At 32.4% G+C, this 19,052-nt stretch overlaps 1 protein-coding gene across 3 annotated transcripts in view; it reads right to left on the bottom strand.

Moving 5' to 3' along the window:
- Nucleotides 1-12,381, bottom strand: part of Dll (homeotic protein distal-less) — a 99,862-nt gene extending 87,481 nt beyond the window's left edge. For all 3 annotated transcript variants that reach the window (XM_090117611.1, XM_090117613.1, XM_090117612.1), the window contains exon 1: nucleotides 11,831-12,381. The gene's annotated coding sequence lies outside the window, so the exon portion shown is untranslated. The remainder of the gene's footprint in view (nucleotides 1-11,830) is intronic.
- Nucleotides 12,382-19,052: the final 6,671 nt, after the last annotated feature.

Raw genomic sequence — 19,052 nt, 5'->3', positions numbered from 1 at the left:
GGCCATTTTGAATTTCTATCTATGATTGACAGGTCTATTGTAATGGCGACTACTTGGCGCGAAGTCAAAACAATGTCTATTAGAACAAAGTTTTATTTCTTGTTTTGTTTTTTGTTTCTTTTAATCATTGTCAGTTATGTAACGGTGAAGAATAATTGAATTGACAATAAAATGGAACATCATTTAAGTGCAATTTATGTAGAGGTAAGTTTTAGCCTTGTTATTAGATACAAATTTAACCAAAATTTATATTATTTTATGAGTTATGAGACTTACATTAAAGTACCAATCAATAATTCATTTGATATCCTATTTAATTACTAGATATAAAGAAATATCATGTTTTACGTAAATATAACGTAATAAACTTTTTCATAATATGAATACAATACTATTATTGTAAAAGGTGACACTACAAAAATAAAGACTTCCAAAGACATTTTTCTATTATCCACTTTTTGCTTTTCTACACTCAATACTGTTAATACTGTAAGTAGCATCTTCTAGGCTATAAAATTTGCCGTATTTGGCAGATTACTCAGTAAGTATGCAGTATAATATACCTAGATCTTATTTATATCTTAATTACGTTATCATTCATAAGCATATTAATGCAATCTATACAATAAAACTATAAAAATAAGATTATCATAGTACGAGTTAAAAGCATATAGACATGGACTAATAGAATATATTTCTATTAGTCCATGATATAGATTAAAAATTAAAAACATTGTATAACAGGCAGATATTGCCGTCTCTGTCGCGCAGGTGCATCTTGAAAAACATCGGTATTTCGATAATCGATAATTTACGATATTTTGACGCAAAAAATCGACATTAAAAGGTAATTCTAGATTATACGACGGCACAACTTTATGACAAGCGAACTTTTTACACAGCAAAGGACACATTTGTGTTTTATTTCGTTTTTAGTGTTGACATAAAACAGCAGTTGCAATTTGTTTTGATTGTTAATTTGTGCGCCTTTTTTAACCATTCAGTTGACAATTGACACATCTTTCGTTTGTTTGAAATAAAAAAGTGTAGTTTCGAATCAATTAAAAATTGTAATGTAACAATTTAGAATTTTTATTTATTGTTTTAAATTAGTATTTCTGAATGAAAATAGTGACTTTTTGTGATAGCTTAAACAGTTGTGGATATAACTGTGTATTTTTAATATCGGCTCAAGTACCTATCTAATTACAATAATTAGATAATAATTTACATAAATCGAGGACTGTAGGTACGTAGATAAAACACTTTTAGAGCATTATACTCGCACTATACTACTCTTAATTCAAAATCAAAATCGAAACGTCGACATTCGTCAATATAAAAAAATAAACGTAAGAAATAAATCCAAGGAGCATTTCTTATAACAATTTCAGAATTTTAATTACTTATTTGTATTGTGTTTTAGTCAAAACATATTATTAAAGGCTTATGATTCGATATTTATCATCAATCAAAATATCTGTATATCTTACAAACATTCCCCGTAATTCAACGTACCTACAGATAACGAAATTACAATTAGCAAAAATTATTTCAAGTTTCCAAATTCCAACCTATAAGCAATAATTATCCTTTAATCGTGACATCTGAAACACCTGACCTGAGCAATTTGAAATTAATATAATATTTTAACATTTTTTTAGTGACATTCGCTGACGATAAAAACTTAATGAGTATAGCAACAGTTTTTGCCGGTCTGGCAAAGTGATTGCTATCTCACGCAACGAAAATCTAAGAAATTAAACAGTTACACTAGTAGCCTGGGTATTAATGAAAGTGAATAACGGGCAGCTATCTGTGCAATGAGAAAACGTTTATGCATTCGTAAAAACGGCGTCAAAACATTTTCATGACTGTCACTTTGACAGTTGTGACATTACATTTGGCTGTATGCATTAAAACCTTTGCCTTCATAATAAGTGACGACGACACCCAAAAACGAAAACTGATGACCTGGCAATGCATATGTACCTATTCAAGATAGAAATAGGTACGGTATCTAGGTATAGCTTGCCCAAATCTATAGCGTTATGTATTTGTACTTCTCTTTGTACCAATTTACATTGAAGTATGAGGAAATTCCTCACTTATCTATTTAATTTGAATTGACATTAAAATATCTACCGCCTCCACTCAAAGGGTTTTATTGGCGGTGTCGCGTGCCGCTGCAAATTTGTTGTCACATATAGCCAATGCAACAATTTATTTTCGCTCCGACTTCTTTATTATTATGACATGAGTCCTATAGACGGGGAATATGTATGATACCAAAGTACACGCAATAAGTCCACCACACGTCAATCGATAACCGATCGAAATCATTCACGACTTACCCATGACATTTATGTGTTGTGCCGCAAAAAATTGCTTTTATTTATTTGACATAATTATCAATTTGTGGGTCAACAAAGAAAGCGCCGTGCAAACAAGTTATTTCGCAAATTAACTAATATTTATAAATTTTACGCCACTAATTAAGCCGGTGCTAAATTTAATTGATTTTACGATTCGTTAGAATGCGTTTTGATACGGGATAAAAGTTAAATTATCTATGGTGCGAATAAGCTCAACAGATTAAAAATTTTGAAAAACTTGTTTTTTTTTTTAATATTCAGGCTATCTCGAAAGTGGGTAATTCATCATTTCAATACAACTATAGATGGTGAAAGAAATATGGTCTAATTTACATAAATAAATAACATTAGGTATTGTTTTCATTCCCATTAATATACTGTCATTTTTAAATGACCCTATACCTATATGGAAAAATATAATCATAAGCGCTGTACATGAATAAACAAGTCTCTATTTATTTAAAACACCGACGAAAGGGTCCGTTCAAGAATTTCTCACGTTTTGACATTTACTATTTCCCGCCATTCGTCATATGTCAATCCTGTCGGCCATTTTGTCATTAGCCTAACATGGCAGCTAGAACGTAGAGTAGGCATTCGCCATTCATCATACAAACGATAAAACGCATGTATAATAAAATTTAATGTAATTGTGGCTGGTGCGTAATTATTTCACGCGTTATTTGCGATGAATGAAAAACTAGACACGCACTCTTGTATCGATGAAATACCCGACAAAATAGGGAATTCAGTCTATCCAAAATATGGCTATTGAACCTTCTACGGTATGTCAGGTACATTGAAATACAGGGTGTCCCACTATTGGTATAGGTACTAAGTGCGAAGGGACTTGTAGTCTTGCATACTCTGATCACGTAAAAAATACTTAAACAACAAAACTACGTCAAAAATTTTTTGCTAAATTTTTCCTGAAAATCCATATTTTCTTCTCTAGCTTCTCGCAATCGCCATATACCGCTTCTCTAATGTGTTGTCTATGAAAATATAATCTTAAACGATAGCTCAGTGCTCACGTGCTGGTGACAAAGTTGGGCGGATTGCTTGTTATGGGTGTACAACTGTACACATAGAGTTTTAAGAATGCATCTATATACATATTTGAAAAAAAATGCGTTTGGAATTTTATAAGTATTTTTTACGTACTCAGCGTATGCAAAACTATGACCTCCTTTGAGCTTAGTATATACCAACAGTGGGACACCCTGTATATGTAAAAATGTTGTCTATAACTTTCCGCAATGTCAAAACATATACGTTTTTAAACATGGAATGAAGTTAACGATTCTACAACAATAGGTTGCCATGTACACGTTAAAAAAAGAAAAAAAAAACCGCAAAACAGCGGCTGACAAATGACAGATGTCGAATTGTATGAAATGTTGTGGCTACTGTTACTTTTCACAGTATTGCCAGTATCAGTATCAGTTAAAATGCTTTGTAAATGCCTTATTTTTTCGTAAAATTATTCACCAGCTTATTTGGATAGATAACGTTGTCATTAAGAAAAGTATACAAGCCTACCTTTAAGAGCATCATTTTATCGACGCTTTTTTAACAAATTTTAACCTTTGGCATTACAATTTTATTGATCGAAAGTTTGAATTGAAACAATTAAGTACTATTACCGCAGTACAATGTACCTAGTTACATATTTAGATCTCATTGTGATCCAAAAAATACGTATAATTGACAAGTTTTTACCCATAGAAATTAGCTATGTACTACATCTAACTGGAAAAAATATTACCAATTTCAACAAACAGATAAATGTGTCAAGTCAAGTATTTTATTTAATTGTTACCATTTAAACTAGCAGTGTACCACCGCTTCGCTTGTTGTACATTGTCGAAGATTGGTCGTACCAACTCACAAACATTCGTGGTCTCATGCACAATATTTTGCTAAAGATCGGCATAATTATTATGATCAAATGCATAGTTTACGATTCTATAAAAAAACATACAGACAAACATTTTTATATTACCTGCACGCTTAATATTATTGAAGAAACTTCTTTATCGGGGTTGGAAAAAATTTAGTGTAACTTTTTTCGTTACGCGTGACATTTTTCCGATACGCGCCATCTTTTTTTTTACACGCTTTATATTAGCTTCACCTGTATGTTTGTAACCGACTTCTTTGGGCGCGATTTTGACCCACTTTAAACGGCCAGATTTCGTTCAAACTTTGTAGATTTATTGAGGACCGATGACAATACACTAATTTGATAAAAATTTTCTATTTTTTAGTTCGGTTTTCTATAAAAAGCGTGTTTTTTAGTTTTTTTAAACTATTATTATTATCCCTACCACGCGTGATTCGACGTATTTCTATAAAGTTGCATATATAGTAAATTATTTTTTGAAAAATAAGGTCATAAAGAAGTTTCACTTCTTACGTGTGTCCACTAGTACACGCACATATCTTAATATATATAAATCTCGTGTCACAATGTTTGTCCTCAATGGACTCCTAAACCACTTAACCGATTATAATAAAATTCGCACACCATGTGCAGTTCGATCCAACTTGAGAGATAGGATAGTTTAAACATGTAGGTACCACGGGCGAAGCCGGGGCGGACCGCTAGTTTTTACCTATATATTGTATGGTATGGATAAGTTATGTATTTTGTTCCCAAATGTATTATTAAACTAAAAATAATCGTATTTTCAGCATAAGCCAAGTAGGTAAGTAGTTACCATGTAGTTACCCTTATAATATGACATTGATTTATTACATAGTTTGCCTTTTGTAAGTAGCTTTCTCTGTTATATCAATATACATATATCAATATACTAGCGGTCCGCCCCGGCTTCGCCCGTGGTACATATGAAAAATAGATGTTGGCCGATTCTCAGACTTACCCGATATGCACAGAAAATTTCATGAGAATCGGTCCACCCGTTTCGGAGGAGTATGCAGACTAACATTGTGACACGAGAATTTTATATATAAGATATATTCCTATAGGTATTGTAAGTACACGTAAGTAGGTTGTTATTTCTATATTGTTAGTAGGTAGGTATTGTACTATTAAGTCATGCTACTAAAGTTTTAGTACCTTTAGGTAGTAGCATGACTAAATTTGTAGGTTGGAATCGAATAAAATTTTGGTTATTTTGAACTAGGAGTAATTAATGATCATTTATATTAAGTACCAACTAATAAGTTATAAGTTTAGAAAATATCGAAATGCCTTTGTCTTTATAGTAATGTAATATCAATGAATATTATGTTGATTGAAATCATGTTTTTATTAAAATAAAAAAACCTTCGCTAAAAATTTGCGCTGCTTGCAAGTTGCACTATAGTTATAGCATTATAGATAAAACTACCAACATTTATTAAACTTATATCCAAAGGTTATAAATATAAATAAATGTCCATAAATTTAATACGTATAGGAAATCGAAAGTTATGATCAACAAGACTAATCTATTGAGCGGGAAAGTCTATAGATATTAGATTATAGGAAGCGTTAGGGCTTGTCCAATTAAAGCAACTGTAAACTTGAGTTAATAAGACACTAGAAGTCCGCCCCGGCTTCGCCCGTGGTACATATTTCGCAATAAGGTAGTCTATGTCCTTTCTCGGGTATCAAAATATCTCCATACCAAATTTCATGCAAATTGGTTCAGTAGTTTAGGCGTGATTGAGTAACAGGCAGACAGATAGAGTTACTTTCGCATTTATAATATTAATAGTATGGATTAATGTCTACAATTAATATTTTAATCCAACTATCCTACTAATATTATAAATGCGAAAGTTTGTGAGGATGGTTGTGTATGTGTGTGTTTGTTACTCTTTTACGCAAATACTACTGAACCGATTACAACGAAATTAAGCACACATATAGAGGGTCACTTTGATTAACACATAGAATAGGTTTATCCCGGCAATCCCAAGACAACAGGAACTATGCGGGATTTTCTTTGAAGTATTGCTCTCGGGGCTCACTGAAAATCGGTGCTGTGACGTTTTTTTTGTTTACGTCACAGATGTTCACCGAGTGATTTCCCCTTTTAATGGCATCATGCTTCACAGACTACACACTTCAATGTGTATTTTTAAGTATTGTAGTAAGTAAGTATTATAAGTATTGTATAAATTGCTTTGAATTATGTACGTGTGAGGCTATGTGCCATTAAATAAACGTTTTTTCTTTCTTTCTTTCTTCTTTCAAAACGCGGGCGAAGCTGTGGGCGGAAAGCTATAAGTATTTTATATATTTATAGACCAATAGCTGTCCCAGCATACGTTGTTCTTAACTTGAACTTATATTTCTTGTTTTACTTATGAAAAATAGCAAAGAAAATGGTCAGACGGTTTCGGAGTACCTACGTAATATTTCAATAAAAAATTAACTTACCTATAGGTATGTATTTATCTAGTAGGTATGACTTAAAAACAGTAACTACATAGGTACATAGTTTCTTGCCGGCTTCTGTCTTTCTTTCGACTGACCGGTTGGCTTGGTTGGTAGTATAGCCCTGAGCTGCGGTCTGCCTTCCAAGCCAGAGGTCGTGAGTTCGATTCCCACTCGGGGCAAATATTTGTGTGATGAACATAGATGTTTGCTCTGTGTGTTAATTATTATATTATATATGTATTTATTTAAAATTATATGTATATGTATGTTTATCAGCTATCTGGTTTCCATAACACAAGCGAAAGATTAGTAGGTATGGGATCAGATCGTGCCGTGTGTGAAAATTTCCTGAAATATTTATATTCTTTGGAGAAACTAGATACATTAAAAATTTGACTTTGATTGTTAAATAATAAATAGGCAGTACAGGAAATTAATAGATTGGAATAGTCAAGATTTTTAAGTAACGTAGCTCATAGAATTATAAATTTCCGTTTTCCTTTGATTTAATAACCTTCCTGTAATCAACCATCTACCTCTAATAATTATTGTGTTACCATAAAGTAGAGCAAAATATGCATTTTTAATTTTTGTTGGCAAAAATCCTTGAAAAGATTCTTCGACTAATTGAACTGCAGTCTACTTACTTGACACTATAGAGAGTAGTTACGTAGGTATACTGTATACATTTTGAAGTAATATGCGTTTGTGTTGATACATAAAACTTTACATTAAAAAAAATACATTTAGCTTCATTTTTTTAAACTATAATACCTAAGACAATGTGTATGAGAATTGAATACAAACTAATTTGGGTTCAAAGCATTGTATAGTTTTGGTCCACAACGACTTCGAATATTTTATAATTTCTGCAATGCTTAAAGTGTCTTATTAGTAATACTAATGAGAAGTTTTACCGTGATATTTTAGCTTCTATTCTAGAGGGAATTTAAATTTTGGACTGGTTTTATAATCGTTTAGTTTATAGAAATCTCTTTGTCACATTTTCAACAGACGTTTTAGGGCCGATTTTTCAATCCTTGGTTAAAATTTATCCGTCCAATAAAGTATTACACGAACATTTTAAAATGTCACCTGTAAACTGTCAAATACTGACAATTAGAATAAATTTTTGAAATGGTAAACTACCATATACGTTATTTGATGAATAAGTTTTAACCAACGATTGAAAAATCAGCCCTTAGTTGATTAGTAAGACAATTCCTTTTTCTATTCTTGAGAATTGAGTTGATTCATGCATGACATACCTACTTATTAGAAACATAAATTGGACCATGAAATGAATAAAATAATGTTATAGTATCGGATTTTTAGTCAACACATACATGTACGATGTACTAATCATTTTGGTCAACATTTATAAAAGAAAATTTTCAACATTTTACCGTTTCTTTTCTATAAATTTATAGACAACTAGTGGTCCACCCTGGCTTTGCCCGTGGTAGGTACATGTTTACGTTTTCTCTCCATCAACCATCCTCGTATCAATCGTTCAAGGAATACTAGGTATGAAAAAGAATTAACGAAATCGATTCAGCAGTTCTCGAGTTATGCGCTAACCAACAAATTTTGAGATTCAATTTTATATTACCTATAGATAAATTATTTCAAACAGAAACTAACAAATTTCTCAATCCAATGAATTACATACGTAATTGGTATTTTCATCCAAGTACTATATTCAAGGGTTAGGAAGGGTAACAGAAACGCCGACCCGAGGTATAAATATATAATTAATATCGATTCATATGAAACTTTGTCAAACCGGTGTTTAAATATAATTATTGCTATAAAATCAGTTTATTATGTGGCGTTTAACTTTTTGACTAATGTATTTAATATTTATACATATATATACGTAAATATATTTTGATTTATTGGTTAATTATTTATTTATTGCGTAAAGGTTTGATAATATGTATATTTAAAAAAAATTTAAAGTTTTTATTAACAGTAATAAAACTTAACAATCATATTAGACACAGGTCTAATATGATTATTATGGGGACATTCGATTTTTACGAGAATTAGGGATTTTAAATATGTTTTTATGCTCTACCTAGAGCAATTTTTTTGCTTTCTCGATTAAAAAGTTTTTTTATTAAGTATGCAGATATTAACATAAAATTTAAAAGTGAATGACCTAACTATTATTAAAAATCTATAATTTATTTCCCTTTTAATGTACCTTTTATATCATCGAAAAGTATTTAAAGCAGTAGTTATAAATTTGTAACAATCGGACGGTTTCTAAATTGCACTTGCCCATTTTTTATGACAAAAGACGATTTCTTATAGATTTTTTTGTACATAGATTCTTCAAAACAGTATTGAAGGTAAGTAGCAAGGTATGAGCTTACATTAAATTGCAAAAAATAATCTTTTTTGTGAATAGGTTTAACTTTATCTAACTAACTATACCTACCTAAGTTTGTTTTTTTTTGTTCAAGACTAGTCTATGCGTTTCAAGGTAGTTTTAAAAATAGACTAATGAAAGTACAACAAAAAGTAGGTAATCGGTCTTAATTTGTGTTTAGATTTTTTTTAATACAGAAAAATCGCATTATGTCGGCTCTCTTTTACCCTTCGTATTAGCTTAGCGAGTAGAGTAACCACGTATTTTTAACTTTTATTAGCTTCACCTGCATGTTTGTATGTAACCGACTTAAGACTTGATTTTGACTCTTTAAACGGACAGATTTCATTCAAGCTTTATACAATTACTAGCTTCCACCCACGACTTTGTACGTGCATCCCCGTTTTTCCCCGTTCCCGCAAGAATTTCGGGAAATCCTTTCTTAGCGGATGCCTACGTCCTAACATCTACCTGCATAGTGCATGCCAAATTTCAGCCCGATACGTCCAGTGGTTTGGGTTGTGCGTTTAAAGATCACTATATCAGTTACCTTTGAGTTTTATGTATATGGATTATCAAGGATTTGTGACAATACAATAATTTCATGAGACTATCTTAGTATAGTGTGTTTTATCGTTTTTAATAATTAGATAAGGTTTAGAAATAAGAACATGGATTTTTTTATTTACTCATACATATAAAATATAAATGACCGCCTCCTTGGTACAGTGGTTGACGCGTGAGCATAGAACCGAGGGGTCCTGGGTTCGATTCCCTATGGAGACGAAGAAAAAAAATGTCTCGGTCTGGCAGGACACAGAAGGCATCAGCCTTGCCACCTACTTGTCTCTAAAGAAAATCGATCAGTGAAACAGAATATGTATGAATAATGCATCTGCCCCTTACCCCACTAGGGGACACGGGATTTCACACTTTTTTATACATATCTAAAATCTAAATATAAGTCTGACATTCGATCTTACCTACCTTAACAAATTGATATTTCTCGCTACTATGATTCACTTCTTCTGCCTTTTAAATGCCATATATTTTATCCCGTCATCATGAAATGATTCCTTTTTGACATCATCAATACAAAATCTTTGTTTTTTTTTTTATATTTTATATGTGTAGCTATACTAAATTTTCTATTGATAATAATATGATACGACATTAAATTGCGAAAAAAAAATATTTAAGTTTCTTTTTCAATTGCCTAGATAGGTAGGTAGTAACATTATCAAATGCTTGTTCAAAGACTATCTATTACATAAAGATGATTTGGAATTAAAATTGAATTGAAATTAAGTTTTTAAAATCTAATGATATTTCCAATGGGTGATATCAAAATTTGCCTACCTATACAAATCTAGAATAGCACCCTGGGTTTTTTTTCGCATGTACGATGATGAGTGTTGCCGCTAGACCATTTATAGTAGGTAGGTACCTACCAGAGTGCTTTCTTACGATTGACTGAATTATTTACCCCAAAAATAAATCTTGATTTAAATCCGTAATTTTTTTTTTAATTCCCAAATATCATAGTAATGTAATTTGGCAATATAACACGTACAGTAAGTTGTATTACATGATTACCTACATCACGCGCAAACAAAATTACAGGCAATATTTTTTTAGAAAGCAAAATAATAGAGTGCGTGCTAATAATTCGATTGTTACTTTGTAAAGACTAAAAGAATACGACTGAATTTATAATTGAAACAACAGTACAGTCAGACAAACAAACAGATTTATAAGCATTTGATGTAGAAGGAAAGACAGAAAGAAAAAACGTTCATTGTAACGTATTAGTAATACTGGAGAAGGATATGCCAATAGATTTGATAGTGGTGAAATATTCTTAATGATTGCTATGGTTTTTTACTGACTAGCCAGTCACCCCGGCTCCGCCCAGGTTGTCCCGGGATAGCAAAAAAACCTATGCTCTAATGTAGCTTTCTGCTGGTGAAATAATTTTGAAGATCGGTTTAGTAATTTTTGAGTCGCATAATTATTACAAGCATTTTTTCCTCTTTATGATATAAGCATTAAGCACCTACCTATAGAACTATTTATCAGACAACGAATAACTTGTCCTCACTACCAACATGTTTTAAACATTTTTATAAATTAAGGACCAAGGGCAGATCCTTGGTCAAGTCAAGACACGTTCAATTACAAATTATAGTGCCATGGAATAGAGATTCCACAAATAAAAATTGGTACATTTAAATTCTTCTTTCTAGATTATATTTCTCATTGCATCCATAGCTGCAACTTTATCTTGCTATGTATAAATTCTATTCATTTTTGGTCCTTTGAACCGGATTTAAGTCAATCAAAATTTTTGCTTTAAAATTTAATGTCAATTTTTAGGTATTGTGTCCCATTCATCTTATTAGGCTATTTTTACTTATAAGAACTGACATAGAAGTCATTAATAACAGCCCTTTACTTTGTTCAATTGAAAAATAAACTTTATACGGCGTTTCTAGGGATAACTAACTATTGTAGAACATTAAATTAAATCAATTAGGTAGAGCGTATTGGAAGTTTTCTTTAGATTTCTAACAAAATTACCAAACATCATCTAAAATTTGATAGAGTCATTTCAAATTTTATACCAAAGTTAGAATTTTCATGACCAGTTATTTTATAATCGAAATCATATCAATTACTTACGGTTGAAATGGAAATCAACGTTGCTTTCACAGCATCACTTCACACACAAATAGTCACACTTAGTGTTATAGCACTTCACAGAGCTGAAGAATACTTCAGGTATTCAGAAATCGAGAGTGGAACACAGTTACAAGAATTACCAGGTATTGGGAAAACCGTGATCGGACTACAGATACTGGTGGATAATTACAGACCAATTATATCCACGGATTAAAATTCCTCAATCAGAATACACGTGCCGACATACTCCAAAAACAAAACCGACCAGAGTCACTCGAAACTTATTTCTTCACGTCACAGATGTCATTTTTGTTGGCTTTCGCAAAATCACGCACGCAGTTTATTCAATAGTCATTTTCAACACAATCACCGTACACTATACGCGATAACAGTCATCGAGTTTGAAAAAATCGGAATCGTCACTGACGGATGGCTAAAAAAAAACAGAACCGCACACAAGCACAAAATTCTGTCCAATTAAAGATAATGTTTGTGGAAATTTTAATAGCGTTCCCCTCCGAAGAAATCCGACACAACCAACTCCCGTTGAATTTAAACACTTAATGATCGGTTGGAGGAAATTGTCCGAGAAACGAACGGCCCAATGTAGCTGCGTCTCGCTCTAATTAGTACGGATCTACGCCGCTTGTATGAGGCGTGTGGCGCTAGTGTGCTGTGGGGGGCGGATCGTACTTTGAGGTGTAACGTACATGAGGTGGAGCTTCCCTCTGATTGGTGGATGTAAATGGCGCGATTTTTTTCGTTTGTACGTGCAGTGCGCGCGGGTTGGTAACGCCGCATCGATCGTTGGCGCCTAGGTTGCCATTAATTTTTTTTATGGGTATTTTTTGGCGGCTCCGTGTTTTACTAACCTGTTATGGAGGCCACGCCCAGCGGGACGCAGGAACGTGTTGAGACCATGGACTATCAATACAGACTCCGAACGTAGTTTCGATTTTTTTTTCGTCGAAGTGTAGTTTTTTTTTTGGTTTTTTGTTCGCGTGACGGTTTCTTTGATTTTGTGTGGTGTCAGTTACGAGGTTTTTTACGAGATCCCCGTTTGTGCGGCATTTTTTTTGTATAATCTGTAAGTAGATAAGATATGAGATAAGGGCATTGTAAATATGTTGTGGTGACAGATAGGGAGTTGAATGAATTCCATATGTGTTGATTAGGTGATGTTTTTTGATAGTGTTGTATGGAATAGAACGTTAGGGTGGTTATAGTAATATTTTGTGTCGATATAACTATATGTAGATTTTTAATTTAGCTAGTTTGAAAATAATGTGTTTGCTTCGAATAAAACATAAAGCTAATGGTTAAAAAAACAATAATAAATTGAAATTCGGGTATCGTTAACTTTTAATTACATTCTCTTAAGGTAAATTTTATGTTATGTTATGTTATTTCTCACTTACTACTTTATTCTACTATCTAAGAATAAACTTATTTTTTTATACCTAAAATTTAATTAAGGGCCGATTTTTCAATGCTTGGATAAAACTTATCCGTCCAATAAAGTATTACACGATAATATTAAAATGTCACGTAAACTGTCAAATACGGACAATTAGAATACGTTTTTAAAATGGTAGTTTTATACATTATTCGACGAATAAGTTTTAACCAAGGATTGAAAAATTAGCCCTAAATGTTACTTTGACAAGTCATAATATGAATTACCTAAATGCAATTGTTTTACGGACAAGATGCAACTATGTACCTATACAAGAAATAATTTTTTTTGTATAGTTTTTTTTTTTTCATTTTAATCCATACTAATATTATAAATGCGAAAGTAACTCTGTCTGTCTGTCTGTTACTCAATCACGCCTTAACTACTGAACCAATTTGCATGAAATTTGGTATAGAGATATTTTGATACCCGAGAAAGGACATAGGATAGGTTTTATCCCGGAAATCCTACGGGAACGGGTTTTTATTTGAAAACGCGGGCGAAGCCGCGGGCGGAAAGCTAGTTATTCATAATAATTTGTTAAGTAGACACATAATTTTAATAGCTCTACTGTTGATACCTAGAGGCCTTTATGCTTTACTTATTTATTTGTATTTATGCGTTATGAATGAATATTGTTTACTAGCTTTCCACCCGTGGCTTCGCCCGCGCAGTCAAAGAAAATCCCACATAGTTCCCGTTCCCGTGGGATTTCCGGGATTAAACCTATCCTATTTCCCGGGATAAAAAGTAGCCTATGTCCTTTCTCGGATATCAAAATATCTCTATAGGGGAGGCCGGGGTTCAAAGTGCCGGGGGTAGGTTGTTCCGATTGAAATAGCTCCGCCAAGAAAAGAGATAGCAATAAGTGTGAAGTGCATCGCGAAATGTCATATCATCGCGCCATTGCGTCAGTCATTTTGGTGACGGTCTGCCCGCGTGTTAGCGTGGTAGTCGATTGGTGACACTCAAACATCACGTAAGTAAATTTTTTCGTCATTATACTTTTTGGTCTATTTCAATCAATTTTCAAGCTATTTGTGTGTTACTTGCTATTATCTGTCGAGCAAACTATAGTGATTAACTTTTTAATATCGTTTTTGGCTTTTTCAAACGTATTCTATCATAATTGGATGTTACTTTAAAAAATGGAATTTGGGGTTCCAAGTTCCTCTGGTGGGGGGCTAGTTGTTCTGCGGAACAACCTGCCCCGTAACGGACACGTTAATAATAAAATTAAAACTTTGTTTTAGGATCAGAAACTATAAACGAAAAACCGAACGGGGCAAGGTTTCATTTGAGCTTTAGAGCCTGAAGCAATTAAACCTTTATCAAAAGCACCGCCAAGATCGTGTGTAACAACTAAGCGACGAATAAGAAAATCAGCAATACTGATACGCCTGAAAATAATGCTTTGGCTGAAGAAAAAGCAAGAAAAGTAAAGAGCAATAGTAAAATAACGACTTGGAAGGAAGTTGAAAAAGAGTCAGAAAGAATAAAGTAACAGGTAAAAACAAGCGAAATTATAAAGTGGCAAGTAAATCCGCAAATGTTAAAGAAAATGTGAAAAGGAAACTACTGCAAGAAGATAATCATGGAAGTGATAGTGAAGAAGAGACAAGAGACCATGGAATGGTATTGTCTAATATGTTGCAATTTATATTCCAACTCACGACCAGGTGAACAATGGATTGAATGCGTCATGTGTAAGAATTGGGCTCATTCAAAATGCCCAAAATCTGAAGATGTTCATTCTTATGTTTGTCAAAATTGTAATTCTGACGACGACTCTGAATATTTTTTTTAAGTTACTGAAATGGATCTGTTTTTCCAGAGTAGGTAAGTTTAGATTATTAATCTCAGTAAAGTCATTGCTATAAGACTGAATTAAGAAACTATAACTTGAAATGTTAAAATTTGTTATTTTTTGTGTTTTCATTAAAATAAATAATTTTGTTTTTTTTTTGACAAGCAAACGTTTGCCAAAGTTGATTGAGTAATATTAAAAATGTTTATTATTCTTAAATCTATTAATTAGGTTGAACTACACTTGTTATTATTATATGTTTGCAGTTATGTTCATTACATTTTTTAATTTTGTTGAAAAGTTTGTAAAAAACATTAAGATTTTGTACTTTTCTAAATAAAACTCTAATAAATATTTAATTATACACCTAATTTATTTTATATAATACCTTTCCAACTAATACTACATTATTAGGGACTGGAGTTGATAAGCGGAACAACTTACCTCAGCTGAGGAACAACTAGCCCCTTTGTGGGGCGAGTTGTTCCTTGTCGACTTTTTGCAGAAAAAATATCCTGAGCAATAATATATGCTTATTTCAAAGAACTTAAGTTTACAATTTGAAACTAGGATAAATTATGCACCATTTTATATAGGAATCGTTGATTTTAAATATTTCTATTACATTTATATTGCCTCCGACTCCAAAATCGGAACGTCGAACCCCGGTCTCCCCTACCAAATTTCATGCAAATTGGTTCAGTAGTTAAGGCGTGATTGAGTAACAGACAGACAGACAGAGTTACTTTCGCATTTATAATATTAGTATAGATTGATGACAAATGGATGTAGGTAGGTACATATTAGGTAGATAATTTTTATTATGTTTCTTCATATACAATCAAAATGTTCATAGTCAAAATTAACTTTTATTTGCTTTTAAACGTCAAGTAGACTCGTTCAGTTGCACAGCTTGCTGATAAGCTTCCGTTTAAATTCTTCTAAAAAGAAAAAACCGGCCAAGTGCGAGTCGGGCTCGCGCACAAAGGGTTCCGTAGCAGCAAATATAATAAATTACAGTTAAATCAACCTATCTCAAAAACTATAAGAGATACTTTGATCAAACCAAAAATCGTTGAAAGAGTTAATTAGCATGCATCACCTCTATTTTTTTTAGAATTTTATACCCCGTAGTTATAAAAATAGAGGGGGGGGGGACATACTTTTTACGACTTTGAGAGCTGATATCTCAAAAACCGTTCACTTTAAGAAAAATGTTTTTTAGAAAACTTTATATCATTTTAAAAGACCTTTCCATTGATACCCCACACGGGTATGTACATCGAAAAAAAAAATTTCATCCCTCAGTTACATGTATGGGGGGCCCCACCCCCAATTCTTTTTTTTACTATTTAGTGTCATATTTTTGTAGCGGTTCATACAACACATATTCCCATCAAATTTCATCACTGTAGTACTTATAGTTTCCGAGTAAATCGGCTGTGACAGACGGACAGACGGACAGACGGACAGACGGACATGACGAAACTATAAGGGTTCCGTTTTTGCCATTTTGGCTACGGAACCCTAAAAAGTGTTAAATAGGTTATCAGGGATATTATCAGCAAGTCGTGAAGAGACCCTTATATTAATGGACACTCTTGCTTTAAAAAATATATCTTGTGGTTTATTTAAAAAAAATAATTAACGAAAAATACTTTATTGCATTGAAATTAATATATGTATATAACAAAGACAAGACTACAGAAATAGCAAAGGGCGGCCTATCGCTAGGTAGCGATCTCTACCAGGCAACCCAAGTTATGTATTAAGTACCCAGTATTAAAAATATGGATAGCTCTACCATTGATAGAGTCATTTGCGTTACTTATTCATATACTCGCTTACCGCCCGCGGCTTCGCCCGCTTTGTCTTAAACCTAATAAATTATATATTAAAACCTTCCTCTCGAATCACTCTATGTATTAAAAAAAGACGTGTGGCACTCGACGACTGCCGCGATAAAGCTATTGCATAGCGTGCCTTCAAGCCACACCTCCGCGCCCGTCGGAGTAGGGAGCGTGAGGTTTTTCGTTACGGAATTTCTGGATTCGGTCCCCGCGCTCAAGGCCCGCGATAGAAGCTATGCAATAGCTTAAAAAACCGCATCAAAATTGCGTAGTTTTAAAGATTTAAGCATACAAAGGGACAGAGAAAGCGACTTTGTTTTATACTATGTAGTGAAATGCTACCTAGGTACCTACATTAGATTATATTATGTAGAGTTGCTATTCATAAGTATCTATAGGTACATTAACTATAGGTAGGTACCTACCTACTTAAGTCTGATATTATTTTTTAATTGTTTCAACCTTTGCCGCGAACTAAAATCCGAAATTTAAATACAAAGTTAGTGATTATCTGTATTAACTAGATATAGGTAATTGTTATTAACTCTATTATCTTTGTTTATAAAAATTAAATTTATTAATGTATCTACTTGTTATTTAATTTCTATTGTTTATCAAAACTAGTCGTTTTAGGGCCGATTTTTCAATGCTTGGATAAAACTTATTCGTCGAATAAAGTATTACACGATAATATTAAAATGTCAAGTAAACTGTCAAATACAGGCAATTAGGATATGTTTTTTAAATGGTAGTTTTATACATTATTCGACGAATAAGTTTTATCCAAGCATTGAAAAATCGGCCCTTACAGTTATAATTATTACACCCCAATAACAGATGAACGAATTACAATGTGTTTTGCTCTATTAGATCTGTAACCATGTATTACCTATATCTGATGTAAGTGTAAAAAATATCCATCCGTGCAAAGCCGGGGCAAGTCAATCGATAAAAATCCTCTGACAGAAATGTGTACCTACCTAATTAATAAAACGTAGGTAGTTACCCACCATATCAAATAAATCCAAAAATATATCAGATCCCTAAATAATTTTATCAATATAGGTACTAAAGCAAACCATAAGAATTACTGTATCCTTAAATAGTTTATAACATATTCTCTAAAAAATGAAATTAAAGAATATCTCATCAATTTCTAGAAATACACTTGCAACAGTTCGTAACTGCACGTAGCGCCATCTAGTTAAAATTTTAGTAAAATATTTCAAATATTCAAATACTTTTAACCATGAAATAACTTATGTAACTGTTACAAGAAGATTCATTACAAATTGAAATACGATCGGACTTAGTCTTATTTATCTGCTATAAGACACTAATAATAATTGCCTGGAAGAAATGGCTTATAGCCATAAGGCCGCCCACTGTATGCTGATTGTATCTTTTATTTTGTGTCGTCTTAATTGTAATTCCTATACAGTAATTACTATAGGTACATTGTATTTCCTATACAGTGAAGAATAAATAAATAAATAAATAATTGCTATTTTAATACGTCTATATTATTACGTAGTAAGATACCTATTTATGTTTATTTTAGTTCTTTAGAATCAAAGCATCTTAACTCTGTTTAAAATTGTTTAGTAGGTATAATTACCTACAGGATGGATGATAATATAGGTAGGTTACCCAACCTAGTTACCCAGTTTTTATTTTCTATAATCTATTTCTCTTTGGACAAAGTAGAGAACCTACTCACGTACCTAATAAAAACATAGTGTTGTATCTAAATATATTTCTTTAATCAAACAAACGAGTCTGTATTTAAGTGAAAATAAAGGAACCAAAAGTCAATAAACTTTAAATTTTCTTTTAACATCAAACCCGGCGCGTTCAATCGTAAAATATAATATTATTACATGCAATATTTATAGCATAATCGGGTCATAAAATTTCAAGATGGCTACCGAGTTCAAACCACAGACTAAATTCAAAATCGCGCGCCATTTACGTTTTTTTACGTCATAATCTGTAATAGTAATTTAACAGTAAAATGGTCGTAAAATCGCCTCCCTACCAAACGATTTTCTTAGAAACATTAATAGGCATGGTTTTATGTTTTTATTGTTTGTTTATTTTACGTGGAAC

Source organism: Colias eurytheme, chromosome 28 (genome assembly GCF_061535395.1).
Source record: "Colias eurytheme isolate Ceu_HAF_F1 chromosome 28, ilColEury1 Martin Lab GWU primary, whole genome shotgun sequence".
Taxonomy (NCBI): Eukaryota; Metazoa; Arthropoda; class Insecta; order Lepidoptera; family Pieridae; genus Colias; species Colias eurytheme.
The sequence above is the reverse complement of the archived record's forward strand: the minus strand, read 5'-3'. Positions and strand labels throughout refer to the sequence as shown.